General features: G+C 37.7%; 1 protein-coding gene across 2 annotated transcripts in view; it reads left to right on the forward strand.

The window, feature by feature from the left end:
* Positions 1 to 14,463, forward strand: part of SLCO1A2 (solute carrier organic anion transporter family member 1A2) — a 111,973-nt gene that overhangs the window by 41,109 nt on the left and 56,401 nt on the right. The window lies entirely within an intron of this gene.

Genomic DNA, 14,463 nt, shown 5'->3' on the forward strand with positions numbered 1-14,463 from the left:
ACTTATTGATATGGAGATGGACTACTTCTCTCCACCCCTTGGAAAAACCTATTAATATGGAGATACACTAAGACCAGGCAAGAGATTCTGGAAATATTACAATTTTACCCACATGTATCTTGGGAAATATAAAAATGTATGAGTCATACCAAAGTGTAGGAGCAAGAGGAATCAAGGGGAGTGCTCAAACATGACTTATTGGGAGATGAAAGTAATGTCAGAAATCAAGTGAATAGAAAGTTCCAAGAAGAAAACCTTGGTATGAATGTCACATGATGCAGATAACTCACAAAGGATGAAGACTAAAAAACACAAATGGAAGTTAGCAAGTAAAAATTTACTGATAATTGGAGCTAGGATGCTCTCAGTGCTTTGGTATGGACGGAAGCAGGTACTATGGGATAGTGAGACAGTCCTGGAATGTGACTGACATGGGTAAGTGAATCTTCACATATTGAGAATCAAGGGTCCTTTTAAGACTCTGGTGGGAAGAAATGGCTTTTTTTTCTTACTGGAAAATGTGTACTTGAACATATAATCTAAATTTTGAGCACAATATCCACTCATTCACACTTCTTCTGACAAACTTCTTTATATGTATTCCCCTACTATAGCCTCATTGAAGAGGTTTGATCACAAAGAAGACAGACAGACCAAGAGCTTCAGGAGAGGCTAGGGGCAGCTTAAGACACCATGTAAGAAATACCTGCACTTGTTAAATGCACATTCAACAAATGTTTATTGATTTTTCAGGAGCCAGAAGGTAAGGAGAATTTGGTGAAACAGGAGAGAGAAAAGTCAATTATTTTTGTTGGTATAGTATCCCAAAGAGCTGGGAGGCAATGGGACAATGAATATAGTAAATAGAGAGGTTAGTCTTATGGGGAGGAGGGAGGTAGACATCAGAAATACACTTTTATTCAGAATCTGCTTTGTATCAGGCATTGTGTTTGAATATTTTTGGACAATCACGTAATCTTCAAACAACCCTGTGAAGTAGGAAATGCTAAAGTTTACAGATGAGCGTTTGAATGTTTTGAAAGATTATGTAGCTTTTCAGATTCATGTTATAAACCGGCAAGAAGAGTCGAACTTAACCTGTATCACACCAAAGCTGCAGCACAGCTGGAACCATTATACAGAAAGAAAGGAATTAATTCCTGTAGATTAGAGTTTGAGTGGAGGTAAATTTGGGAATTTTGAGTCTCTATTTTCACTGTCAAATGGCTGAAAATGATCAGCTGAGAATGACCATTAGCCTGCCTTTTCCTCTCCAGTGGCTTGTTGGCAATGTCCCTTACTTACCTAAAGAGGTATCTACACATATCTATATCCACTTGGCCGGGCCTTCTACTAGGTTTGACAGCATTGGAAGCTGGGATTGGACAAAAGCTCTGGGTAAGAGCCAGATTTTCCACTGGAGATTTGCAAATATGAGTGAAGGAAAAGAAAGAAAAAAAATAATGTAATAGGTCCATCAGAGCAATCACCATCTAGAAAGTGTGAGAGAGGGTGGGGCCCTACCATGTTGTAGAAGCCTTAGGACTAATCTTTCTTTCTTCTACACAATATTACTGTTCATTCTTGGTTCGGAAGATCACTAGCTCTTTGAAATCTTTTTTACATATATATATATTATTTTGTTTACCTTTAGGAACACTTGATAGATAATACTACTTTCTGTGCCTTATATTTGAGTTTTACTGCAAGTTGATCTGATGCTTAGTAATTTACCACCTAAGTAGATACATGATAAAATTAACTGGCTTCAGATAGTCATTTTTGCAGTGGTTGTTATGAATACTGTGGTTGGATCTAATTGTGGAGATGAGTTTTAAGTGATTATCTGTATAGTCAAAAGAATTCTGATTAGAATTTTATTACTTAAACAGATCCTACAGTAATATGAAAAGGATACCCTGTGATTATGTTGTAGGACTGCTCAGAGAACATATAATTAAGTTGAAATCTAGTTATTTTATACCCACTGCTAAAAAGTTTAATAACGTTCCAAAAACTGCTTTAAAGATTAGTGGTTTCACCTTAAGTGTCAGTTGATTGGTCGATAAAATTGCCAAGCTTACTAAGATATTTTTGCCAACATCCACCCCTACTCCTCCCATGGCTGCTTTCACGGAGTCATTCACCTGACCAATGAGCCACCAAATGTGCAGAGCAACAGAAAGAGAGTATTTTATTCTAAAATGTTTCAGCATAAATGGATTGGAGGTATTTCTTGCACTCTGCTTTGGTCTGTGGGTAGAAGAGACAACACTTACATGCTCTGAACACATGTTTTGAGTTTCATACGTCCACAGCAACTAAATTTTATCACTCAACAACAAATGACAGACAAAAGGAGTGCATATGTGAGCAGCCTTAAAAGGCTCATCGATGACGGGTGTTTGCAGACACCCCCTTAGCACCCTTAACAGGGAGACCCAAATGGTGCATTTAGTAACGCCCTCAGTCAGGTGACCGTATGGTGAGGTGAAGGTGGGCAAATAGGGCAATGATCCAGTTACTGGAAAAGTAGGATAGGGTTAATTGGGATTTTGCTGACACTATGGAATGGGTGATACCAGACCAAAGCCCCTGAGGGCTTCTCATGGCTTGAATCTCTTAGAATTTTATCTAATCACTAACATTCCCCCATCTTAGCCTTTCCTCTCTGCATTTCAGCAAAAAGTTCAGTTTGGGGATGTAGGTCTGGACTGAGGCTCTTGGGTGAGGTGCAATTCTAACTTGTCAACCTGTGAAATAAAACAGCAGACCTTCCTTTTTTGAGGTGATCCTTAAATGCAAAAGGAAGAATGATTAGAGGTAGAGCGGGGAGAATGGTAGTCACAGACAAAATTCTAAGAGTTTTGAGCCATTAAAAGTCCTCAGGGGCTTTTCTTTGCTAACTCCATATGTGACAACATGGATGAACCTGGAGGACTTCATGTGAAATAAGCCAGCACAGAGGAACAAATTCTGTATGATTCCATTTATATGAGGTAGCTAAAATAGTTAAACTTGTAGAAACAGAGTAGACTTGGTGGCTAGGAGCTGGGAGGAGGGGGAAATGGAGAGTTGCTGTTCAATAGGTATAAACCTCTAGTTACATAAGATGAATAAGTTCTAGAGACCTGTTGCACAATATTGTGCTTACAGTGAACAATACTGTATTGTCTACTTAGAAATTTAAGAGGGTAGGTCTCATGTTAAGTGAACTTTCCACAATAAAAAAATGAAATGAAATAAAAATAAAATATAGCCTACTAAAAACAAGACAAAACAAAAAACCCTAGCAAAACTTTCTCGGTAGTGTTTAAGGGGCGGATGCAATTGGAGGCCTGACATTTTCCATAAGAATAACCAGTGTCTCAAGGCATTTTGAATTCCTCTCAATCTGTCCTTCAGTTTTTGTCCCAAGATTTTATGTAGGTCACAATCTTCAAGAGTTCCTTGAAACCCAGGAGAAAACCTCCAAAGGCCAATTTCAAATCAGTGCAAACTAAGACACAAAGGCCCAGGGGGTGTGGCATTTGTCTGACCTTGGATATTTGGGGATATAATAAAGCCTGGTGTTGGTACACTTCATGTATTTCCTTGATCAGTGGTTCCTTCCCAAGCTTTTATAATTTTGCTAATAATACTTATAAAATTATATATGTTCTACATATAAATTATACATATTACATACATATAAAAAGGCATGTATTTTAGGTCTTACATAATAAAATGTAAGGCACCAAATGTGTGATGTGCATGGGGATAATGTGAACTCTCCCTAGCTGGGTGAGATTTTTCTTTAGCAGGTCTGAGGCTGGCCCAGGAGTCTCTGTTCAGGTGGACTGCAGACCACACTTGGAGAAAGTACACTAATAAAACAAGACAACTTGCTTTTTATTCTCAACACACTCTGAACTTTGTGGTCTCTAGGCTTGTCCCTCTCATGTTTAAGGAACGTATTGTGCTGTGTCATATAGTTGTCTACATGTCTTATTTATGGCTTCAAAGTTGCTTGGGAATAAAGGCTACTAATTGCTAAGTTCTCATTTACCCAGTGCCTTTTAGTAGAGGGGCTTGTACACATTTAGGAAGTAGGGCTTTATTTGAAGGCTGACAAATTGGGGTTGGAATCCAAATTGGGTGACCTCTAGCAGAATAATCTCTAAATCTCTATTTTCTCATTTATAACACTAGATAACAACATCTATTTTTCTATGATTATGTGATCATGAAATGAGAGTACATGTAAAGAATTTTGCACAGAGCCTGGAACATAAGCTCTCCATATATGGTAACAATTTTATGAAGAAAAATTTTAAATCACCCAGTATATGCTCATTAAAGAAATCAGAAAATATAGGTAAGCAAAAATATGAAAGTAAAAATCAACTTAATCTCACCTCCCAGAGACAATAAAACAACATTTTGATGAATATCCTCCCAACATTGATTTTTAATCTATTTATATTATATTATATGTATATTTAAAGTGACATTGTACCATTCATACCATTTTTGTAACATGCCTTTTGTTATTTACAAACATGCTTTGAATACTTTTCCATTCCAATAATAGCCTTGTATTTAAATAGCCACATTTTATCCTATTGTATATGTATAAAATAAACGATTCCCTATTGTTGGATATTTGGATTTTTTTTTTTGTATTTTACTGAAACAAAGCTATGGTGAACATTCCTTTGTACATTCTTCTGTCTCTAATTTTTTTTTTTAATTTTTAGAAGTGAATTTGTCAGGTCAAAGACTTCACATTTTTAAACATTGGGTACCTACTACCAAATTACCATTGAAATATTTTGTCATTTACACTTTCATCATCATTGAATGAAAGATCTTTGCTAGTATCAAGTATTGTAATAAAGAAAACTTAAGACAACTTGAGAAGTAAAAAATGGTAACTTATTTACATTTGAAAATTCACTCTCAATTCAGTAATACTAATGGGCATCTCTTCTGTTCCAGGCACTGAATTGGGGGATGGTGGGAAGGGAGAGGTGATTCAGAGGTGAGCAAGACAGATCAGGTTCTTAATTGGATGGATCTCAGAAGACTAGCAGGCTGACAGGTATGACTGATATGATGTCGCTTAAAGCTACATTAAACATGTAGCAATTAAAAGTGTGATGAGGAAGAACATACCCAACAGAGTTTTAATTTAGGCCAAGGTATAGATTAGGTCTCGGGAAGTGACACTTACAGATGAGCAGAAGTTAGCCCAGCTGGGAAGGGAGAGCAGTGCAGGCAAGCCCAGAAGTAAGAGCTTTCCAGACCATTGGATGCTTGAGGGACTGAAGAAAATACAGGCTGACTAGTGCATGGACTACAACAGAATGATTCAAGATGACACTTGACAGGTAGTCAAGAGTCAGCTCACAGAAGGCCTTGGAAGGCATGTTAAGATTGAAAACTTTATTTTAAGAATAGAAATTTTTGTTTTTAAAGTATAATGCTAGTTGCCTTTTGGGAATTTATTATTGGAAAGCAAGGGTGCACAAGAGATGGAAGGCGACTGTGCACCAGGGTGGCTGGCAGTACGTGTTCCTCAGAATTCTTTGTTTATGAGTGGAAGGAAACTAACTCAAACCAGATTAAGTCAAAGGGGGAAATTGGTTGAGTCTTGTAACCAAAACATTAGAGGTAAAAATCTCATCTAGGCCTTTGGGACAATGGAAACTTAAACTCTAATGCAAAATTCTAATAGCCTTGTTTCCCTCTCCGTTTCATTTTCATTCTTTTTGCTGTCATTACCCATCTTTTTTCCATGCTTCTCTCTACTTCTCAGACTGGCTTCTTCCACAGGGCTGAAAACAAGGCCACAGTTGGCACTTGCAATGTAAATCTTACTGCTTCATCATTCAAAAAGAGACAGACTCACGTTTTAAAACAAATTCAGTAGAGGTCCTCTGGTAACAGAAACAGTGGAAAGGGTGCTAGAAAACCAAAGCAATAGAGGTCCATTAGAGAGCAGAGATTCAGCAGATACTTATGAAGCTGAATCAACAGGACTTAGCGACTCATTGCCAGTGGGAGCTCAGGGAGGCATCTAGGACGACTCCAGAGTTTCTGGTTTGGACAGTTTTATACAGATAAATTTGAAATGGTTGCAAAATATCCAAGAGGGTGATTATTTCAAAGAGTCTGAAATTTGGGTCTTCAGAGATTGTAATGGAGACACTAGGAGTAAGTAAAATGCCATAGGGATAAGATGGAGAAAAGGTAACAGTAAATTAACTGGAGAAATAAGAGCTTTGAAATCGCTGGTACTTATGGAGTGGGTAGATGAGGACTATCCGACACAGTCTAAGAAGGAAACCCGTGGATGAGAGGATGGCTTCTAATACAAATGGCTGCATGGAACCGGTACTAAATTCAAGTGATAAAAACATCTCCCGACCTTCCTCTCTTGTGGTTGATAAATGACTCAAAGGTCAGAGAGGGTTGGAGTGAGGGGTGGTGCAGAATGTGGTGTTGTGGAGCTAAAGAAAGAGAATATATTTTTAAAAAATATTCTCTTCCCTCTGTGTCCAATATTGCTAAGAGGTAAAGAAAGGCAGAAGGGTGGACATTGAATTTAGCAACACTGAGTTTGTTGAAGCTCCTGATGAAAAATTTTAGTGCAATGGGTTTGCCGGGAAGCCACAGTGTTTGAGGGGTCAGATGAAGAAATAAAGAGAGTGATTACAAGTGATTTTGTTGAGAATGTTCTTAGAAGTTTATCATTTAAAAAATATGGTAATTGGCTTGCAGTTTACTCTTTTATGAGATGTTTTTATTTTTTGTCCATGTTTCTGTTGACAGTATATTTTCCTTATTGATAGGTAAGTGCTATTAACATAAGGCTATTAAAATGTGTCATATGTGCTTCAGTTTTTCCCAGGTTCTTACTTGCTATTAATAGCCTTTATGTTTTCTTTGTTGTTCTTGTCATTCTAAATTTTAACTTTTTAATGCAGGTATTTCATCTCTACTTTTACGTTTAGAAAGGCCTTTGCCTACAGTCACGGCCCATAAATAACCACAAATTTTTTTTTTCTATAACTTCTTTTTCTGAATTTCATTTGGGGTATGGACTGATATGAAAATTTAATTTTTTTCTCATGGTAATCAACTATCTCAAAGAAAAGTCATAATAATAAATGAGTTGAACCAATAATTATAATAAAGAGATAAAAGAGTTTTTTGGCTTGGTCATTTGTGACTTGATAAGGACACAATGGGCATTAGGCCTGAAGATGGGGGATACAATAAGTGAGACTAACCATTCACCTACTTATGTTTGATTTGATTAAGAGATCTTGAGTCCACATACTGTACTGCTTAGAACTGTGTATGCAGTATACATTTGAAACTCAGCCCTAAGTAGGAGTTGTGGGTGTAAAAATGTGGTAAAATCATAGTGCTAGGCCACAGGGACACAAATATTATTGAGACATATGCATGGGAAACAATAAATGTGTCTGATCAGCTTTAGTACATGTCAGAGGTGAAGTACAATTATTGCACATGGAGTCGACAAGCTGATGAAATGGTCTGAGGCTATTACTTCACTCCAATACCCAGTGCACTGCTTTGAACCCTGTAGGTACCAAATAAATTGCACTTGGAGAAGTAGATCGGCTTGGGCTAATTCATACCATTGACAAGGAAGTTTTAAGCAAGTTGTCCTTAAAGTTGTTTCAGTCTCAACAATGAATTTCTTTTCATTTCAAGTTGCCAAAAGAATGACACCTGCTCTGTATCTTAAAATATTCGTCATCTTTCAAAATGATGCAGTCTTGAAAGATGGGCTTTAAATAGAGTTTGAAATAAGTCTGAACTTGGAATCAGTCATGTTAACTAAGAGCTTTTGATAAGGAGTGAAGGAAATGCTCTACCGTATGTAGGTGGATTTATGTTGGCAATTACCATAAAATACAATGATCCTACTACTAATGGCACAAAGGTGAGTGTATGGCCTGCTAGCTCATCTTGTTTCCAAATGAAGTGCACTGGAAAATGTGGGTGTTTCATAGTGGAGAAGAGCAGACAGCCTTGGCTATATCTTTGCAAATTCAGGATGTACAGTATCTGATGAGGTTGAAGATTGGTTCACACAACAGGAAATTGCTTTGGAATCTACAACTAGGTATTTATCACTGCTGGGAGATGGCTATGCCTTTGGGTTCTGCCGAACTCATTGCTTCACATATGCTTACTTTTGGGGATCATATCTTCTCAATACAAAGTCATTTAGTTGGCAGTTGTGATTTGATTTGACCAATCTACTAAGAGAAATTCTTTCAAACACAATAATCCACCCTTGATCTGCATCCTGCACTCTGCAATAGTATTTCTATGTCTGACTGCTATTCAGCACATACTCTCTCACCACAGGTTTATGGAAGTAAGTGAATTCTTCAAAGATTAAAGCATTAAAAGCCATTTGTAAATTTACTAGTTTACCTAAAATTGTAGGTAAGGATTAATCTACATCAGCATGTTAAATGGTTCTGTATATGGTTTCCTATGAACATAGTTTACTGACTATATTAAGTGGGTATAAATATTTGCAGATCAACCTTTTACTTTGGTGCTAAAATTTTAGGATATTCTTGACTATTCTCTCTAGACTACTGTGTTTAGATTGTAAGCATTGATGCACAGATTAATAATAGCTTAGTTTTCCTTCTGTAAGGAGGAGGAAGGTTCCATATGAATATTGTATATTCACATATCTTTGGCCTTGATTTTCTCAGATTTAGGTGAAAAATGACCTGAATTTGGATGACAAAAAATCAGTCTTGGGAAATTCTGCAATTGTATTTAACAAAACCAAACATGAAATAAAAACAGATCAAAATCAAAGCAAAACTTCAATTAACTGAAGATTGAAAATTAATCTGCTTCTTCGAATCTGTCGTTACAGTTTTTAGTTTATTTTGTGAGAGGCGCCACTTACTGTCTCCTATAGAGTGATTACTTTGTGTATATACGAATATGGATTAGGAAAATTGTTCTGCACAGATGAGCTAGGGACTTTGAAAAAAGAAAGTTTATTATCAATACTGATCTTAACAAAAAAAAGCAGAAGTGGTATTGCAATTAGTTAGTAAAGAAATAAGGGCCTGGGTTTACTATCACCTAAATGCACTATACCAAAAGACTCTTTCTAAATCTAAAAGCTCAAACTGTTACCTTTCCTTTCAAGAAGAAAATCTTATGTGTATGTTACTTAATGAGTCAAAATCATTGTTAGTTTTGCATGGAGTATGACTTTAATATGTTAATTTTTTCTTATCTTTCTTTTATGCATATAATTTTCTGCTACATTCATTCAGATAAGTTACAGCATAAAATGAAGGGTCTTAAAAGGTCTTCCAGACCAAATGCATGCAATTCTTTGGCTTCTTGTGTGCTAAAATTCCTAACACGTGAGCCAATCCTTTTAATTAAAAATATTTAACAAAAGACCCCAATTAAAATATGTATCTGCCTGAGAAGAGTATATTAAGTTCAAAATTAAAAGGTGGTAATATATTAGTGTGAATTTATTAACTAGATTAGTTTCATAGCAACCGGAAAAGAGTAGAAGCAGGACAGCGAACACTGTGGACAGTGAGCCAGGTGGCGCCCTGGAATTTGTGTCCCTGTGAGGCTCAGTGTGAAGTGCATTGTGGGTTTATGGTACAGTGGATAAGGGGAGCACAGTGTTTCTTAGTTTATATCTTCTCTCAGGCTTCTTGTACTGCTAAAATTTTGTGGCTTTCTCATTCTAGAAGTTGTGAAAGACAGCACAGATAATTGTGATGCCACATGAGATAGTAACTCAGTAACTAAGATTTATCTGATTTTTGAAGATAGATGATTCAGTTATGAAAGTGCCAGTTTTCACTGTTGAGCAGTAATTTCATCCGATTTAAAGAACATTACCCAGTAGGCAAAAAGAAAAAAGATTGACCCATATTATTCCATTGCTTTTTTCCAGCCAATACTCACACCTTTTATGTAAGAACTGGTCTATGCATAGACAGAATAATGTATTTTGAAAGGTATTACAAAATGTTGTATTGTTTTGTTCTATATCCCTACCAATGGAAATGTCCATTACTGAAGTTTCTCCCTAGCATGAGATAAACGAGGTGAAGGCTTTCTCTTGTGTCTTATGAGCATTTTTTTCTGGGAAGGAGGAAGAGGATAAGTTGTCTCTGAACCAGAATGGTTTAGGTTAGTTTGTGTCATCTTGGAGGGCAGCAAGAAGAGGTCCTCAAGGGACATGCCTGAGAGCCAGAGGAAAGGGAGGAGAGAGAAAGGAACTGAAACATATGTTCTCCTAGAAATTAGTCTTTGATGTAGCCTGTCATCTCTCATATAGAATAAGGAGGGACAAATGAATGACAAGGACATTTTGACTTTCAAGATGACAGGTGTGTATAATGTGTGTGTGTTTCTCAGTGTGTAGGTGGTTTAGCCTGACTGGAGGAATGTGGTGCTGATTTATAATATATCAGTGTATCTGTTGACCAAGTACTTCATTATGCACAAGGCAATCGATAGTGGCTGATACAGTACTGGCCAATCTACACATTACAGTCTCTTTTACAAATGAAAGTACATTTTTAACAGGACCTCTTTAACACCTTATTATGAAGGAGTGTAGGAAATTTTAACCTTTTGAGAGTGCTATTTTGGATTTAGTTTACACAAAATCCCACTGTATAGGCAACCATTTTTTTCTGGCCCTAAAAGCAAAGACTTAATGGACTGCCAACAGATGCTTAATTAATTCTCTTTATATTGGTAAGACCAATGACATTTTAAACAAAAATTGTGTTAGCAAATTATATCAATCAGCCATTCTTCTGCTAACCAAGAACCTTTTTGCTATTGTCTGATGAATTTGACAACAGGCACATTTCTACAAACTCAGAATTATGGCCTGCTGAGTAACAGAAGTAAAATGTTATTGAGTTACATAAGCCAGTGATTGATGATTCATAATGACCTTTCTTGAAACACTTGAGAAAGATTTTTATTCAGCTTTCTCTAGTGTTAAGCAGTAGTGTTTGTGCCTGACTTCATCATATCATTTTGGAGTGTAGACCACTTTTGTCAGCTCTGCTTTCTGCCTCACGGATGACAGCATTAGTCACAACTGGGTTGCACGAATGAATTCTTTTTGTTTTTAATTGAATGTATCATTGATATATAATCTTATGTTGGTTTCAAATGTACAACACAGTGGTTCAACAGTTACCCACATTATCAAATCCTCACCCCCTCTAGTGCGGTTACTATCAGCATAGAAAGATGGTACAAGAATTCTTTGTGGTTCTACTTACCCTAAAAAAATGCCCCTAACACCTGGCCACAGGGCCACTTCCTTTTTCTGTTGTCCTAAAGCCAATCATTCCTTTGGATTAATATAGACAAAGCTCGGATCATTCCCTGTAGGTGTTCACATTAAAAGGCCCATTTGTCTACCTGCAAAAAGATAGGAAATAAGGGGTGTGTGTGTGTGTGTGTGTTGTGTATGTGCTGGGGGCTTAGAAGGACAGAATTGGGGAGACACTGAAAACGTACAGGTAGAGAACTGTTTTGGGAGTTGGCGGTGATGACAGGCTCCTGCAAAAATCTAGCTAATCTTGCAATGATTTGGGCTTCAGTTTACCCACCTGGGAAATTATGTAATCACCTCATCCCTCACTGTCTTTTTAGACAGAGAGAAAACATCAGGTCAGAAACAGCGGGAGGGGAGCATTAGAGAAGGGTCAAGAGGACAGGCCACCATCAGGCACTTAGTCTCTCTCATTACCAATCGCCCACCTGAACCCTGAGACACTGCCTCCTGCAGGCCCGCGGTGGAAATGCAGAACTTCTTAAAGGAGCGCTGCTTATTTCACGCCAAACTTTCGTTCTTTTGCTCTCCTGTGTGGAGTGCTGTCTCCCCTCACTGGATCTGTCTAACTTCTACCTTTCAACCTGAGTGCTGCCTAATCATGACAACTCCTTGGATTCCCTAGGTCAAGTGGGATGTTTTTCTCCTTTAATAATAGCAACTACTATTTTTTTAGTATTTTCTATTTTCCAGGAATGATGCTAAGATCTCTGCACATATTAATTCACTGTAGTCTCACAACAAACCTCTGAGGTGGGTATTCCTACTGAGTATATTTTATTAGTAAGGCCAGTGAGGTTAGATCATTTTTCCAAGGTCACGTAGCTACAAAGTTATGCCTCAGGACTGGAATCAAAGCAGTCTGTCTCCAGGCCCTACACTTATCCCTTTGTCTATGAATTGACATGATTTAATTTGCATTATAGTTACAGTAGGTATCTTATTTATGAGGTGATAGGCCTCATATAGACAGAAACCACATCTTCTAAAGCTACGCACTCTCTAAGCATCTAGAAAACTGACCTATGTATATTAGGTGTATGGATATATAGGTATAGAATATACGTTTATTGTACAAATCTGGTACATAGAAGAAGGATGGGGAAGAAGTATGCAATCAAATGAGGGAGAAACAATTATTTTCCACAATTATTAAATAAAAGTGCCAACACTGAGACCACATGAGACAAGATGGCACATGGGACTAGGATGGTATCAAAGGAGGTGATAAAAACTGAACTGATCCAAGGACAGGAGGGAAAACAGACAGGAGTTAATAAAGCTTTAATCATAAAGCTTTTTCAATGATTTTCTCCCCCCCTGGGGGGCAGACCTCTAAACTAAGGGATGTGCCTAGTGTTTTTACCTTTCTCATTTGTGCTGCTTTGAGTATCATGAAGACATAATAAAATGTGGAGACGGCCCTCTAGCACCAAATATAAGAGATGAGGCATAGCCCATCCTGTAGCTTTCATCCTATTTTCTGATTTCCAGTTTTGTCAGAGGGAGAGCCAGATCACCGTAGATCAGAGGTAGATAGAGTGAGCATAGAGACATTAGTTTGCACCATGACTCGACTCAGTATGTTTTCATTAGCCCCAAGGAAATACGGTTTTCTCCTGACTAGAAGGAATCTGCTGGGTGGTTTTGCTCGGGCAAACTTCTGCTGACTACCATCTGACATACTCCTATTGGTTAGAGTTCAGTATACTTAAAGAAAAGCAGCTAGCTAATAATGCCTTGCCACACGCTATTCAAGCATGGCCTTTTTCTATAATTTCCACAGTCATGTTTTTCTGTGTATTAACAGCATAATTAAGAACTTGCATGACAGCTTATTTGATTTCTGCAGCCTCAACTCCAAGCTATGTGTGATTCACAATGACCTGTAGGAATGAACTTAGACTATTTGCTTAGCAATGCCTGATTTTAAAGTGACATTTACTTAGTTAATTAGTTAATTTTTTATAGAAAGGCTCTTATAGCTCATTTATTTAATGAGGATTGATTATTTATTAACAGAACAACACTTTTCTAGGTGCTTTAGAGCTTTTCCATGGCACACATAGAAAAATACCTATTTGTGTTTCATATCAGTGTGAATAAAAGGGACTGCTCTCACCTGGGGGTGACCCATCTAGGGACACTGGCTGTTCCAGGCCCAGACTGGCCATCTTTTGGCTGAGCTCTATCTCAGCACACCTTTAACCCATTCACTAAAGAAGTAGCACACAATTTGGGAAGCTCTTCTGTAGAGAAGAACAATGAGTAAAATAATTTCCCTCCAAGAGATTATAATCCGGGGACACAGATATATACATATTTAAAGTGCAGAGACAGTGACAGACTGAAAAACAAATTGTATGAAGGCAGATGATGATGGAATGGGGGAGTCTTCAAAGAGTGGTGCTTTTGGGTTTGACTTACTGCAGAATAAGTGGAATGGCAGAAAAAGCCGAAACATTCTAACATTCTAGTAAAATGGAAGACTATGAATGAAGATGCAAGAAGCAGGTGAGTTTGAAAATGTAGCTGGCAGAGACATGTAGTTGGAGCAGAGGGTGAGCATAGAGATGAATGTGGATCTAATAATGAGGGCCACACACCTTATCAGAATCTCCGACTGGGGAATATACTTCTCTGCCCCACTGACACTGGCATGCCATTGGTGTGCTTTAGGCAGTAGGATGTAGTCAGAAAGATGTTGTATAAGCTCCAGGACAAGGCGTTAAGGAGCACTGTAGCTGCCTGTTTCCACTTGCTTCACAGTCACCCCTGTGATCTGACATGAGAAAGATTATGCATCAGGGACCCTGTGTCCTAAATGAAAATACTGACCTCAACCGTAGTAGAACTCTAGTACCCAGCCTGGCTCAGCAAAAACGGTAGAGCTGCAAATGTGCAAATACTTGTTTTAATGTCATTGAGGTTTTTAAGGTTGTGATGCAGCACGATGACACAGAAACCTGATAAATCCGGCAACTGGTACCGGAAATAGGGTTCTTCTGTAACAGAAATACGAGGTATACCTTACTGGTTTTGGAATCAGACGGCAAGAAACTCTCATGTGA

This window comes from Manis javanica, chromosome 15 (genome assembly GCF_040802235.1).
Source record: "Manis javanica isolate MJ-LG chromosome 15, MJ_LKY, whole genome shotgun sequence".
NCBI classification, from domain to species: Eukaryota; Metazoa; Chordata; class Mammalia; order Pholidota; family Manidae; genus Manis; species Manis javanica.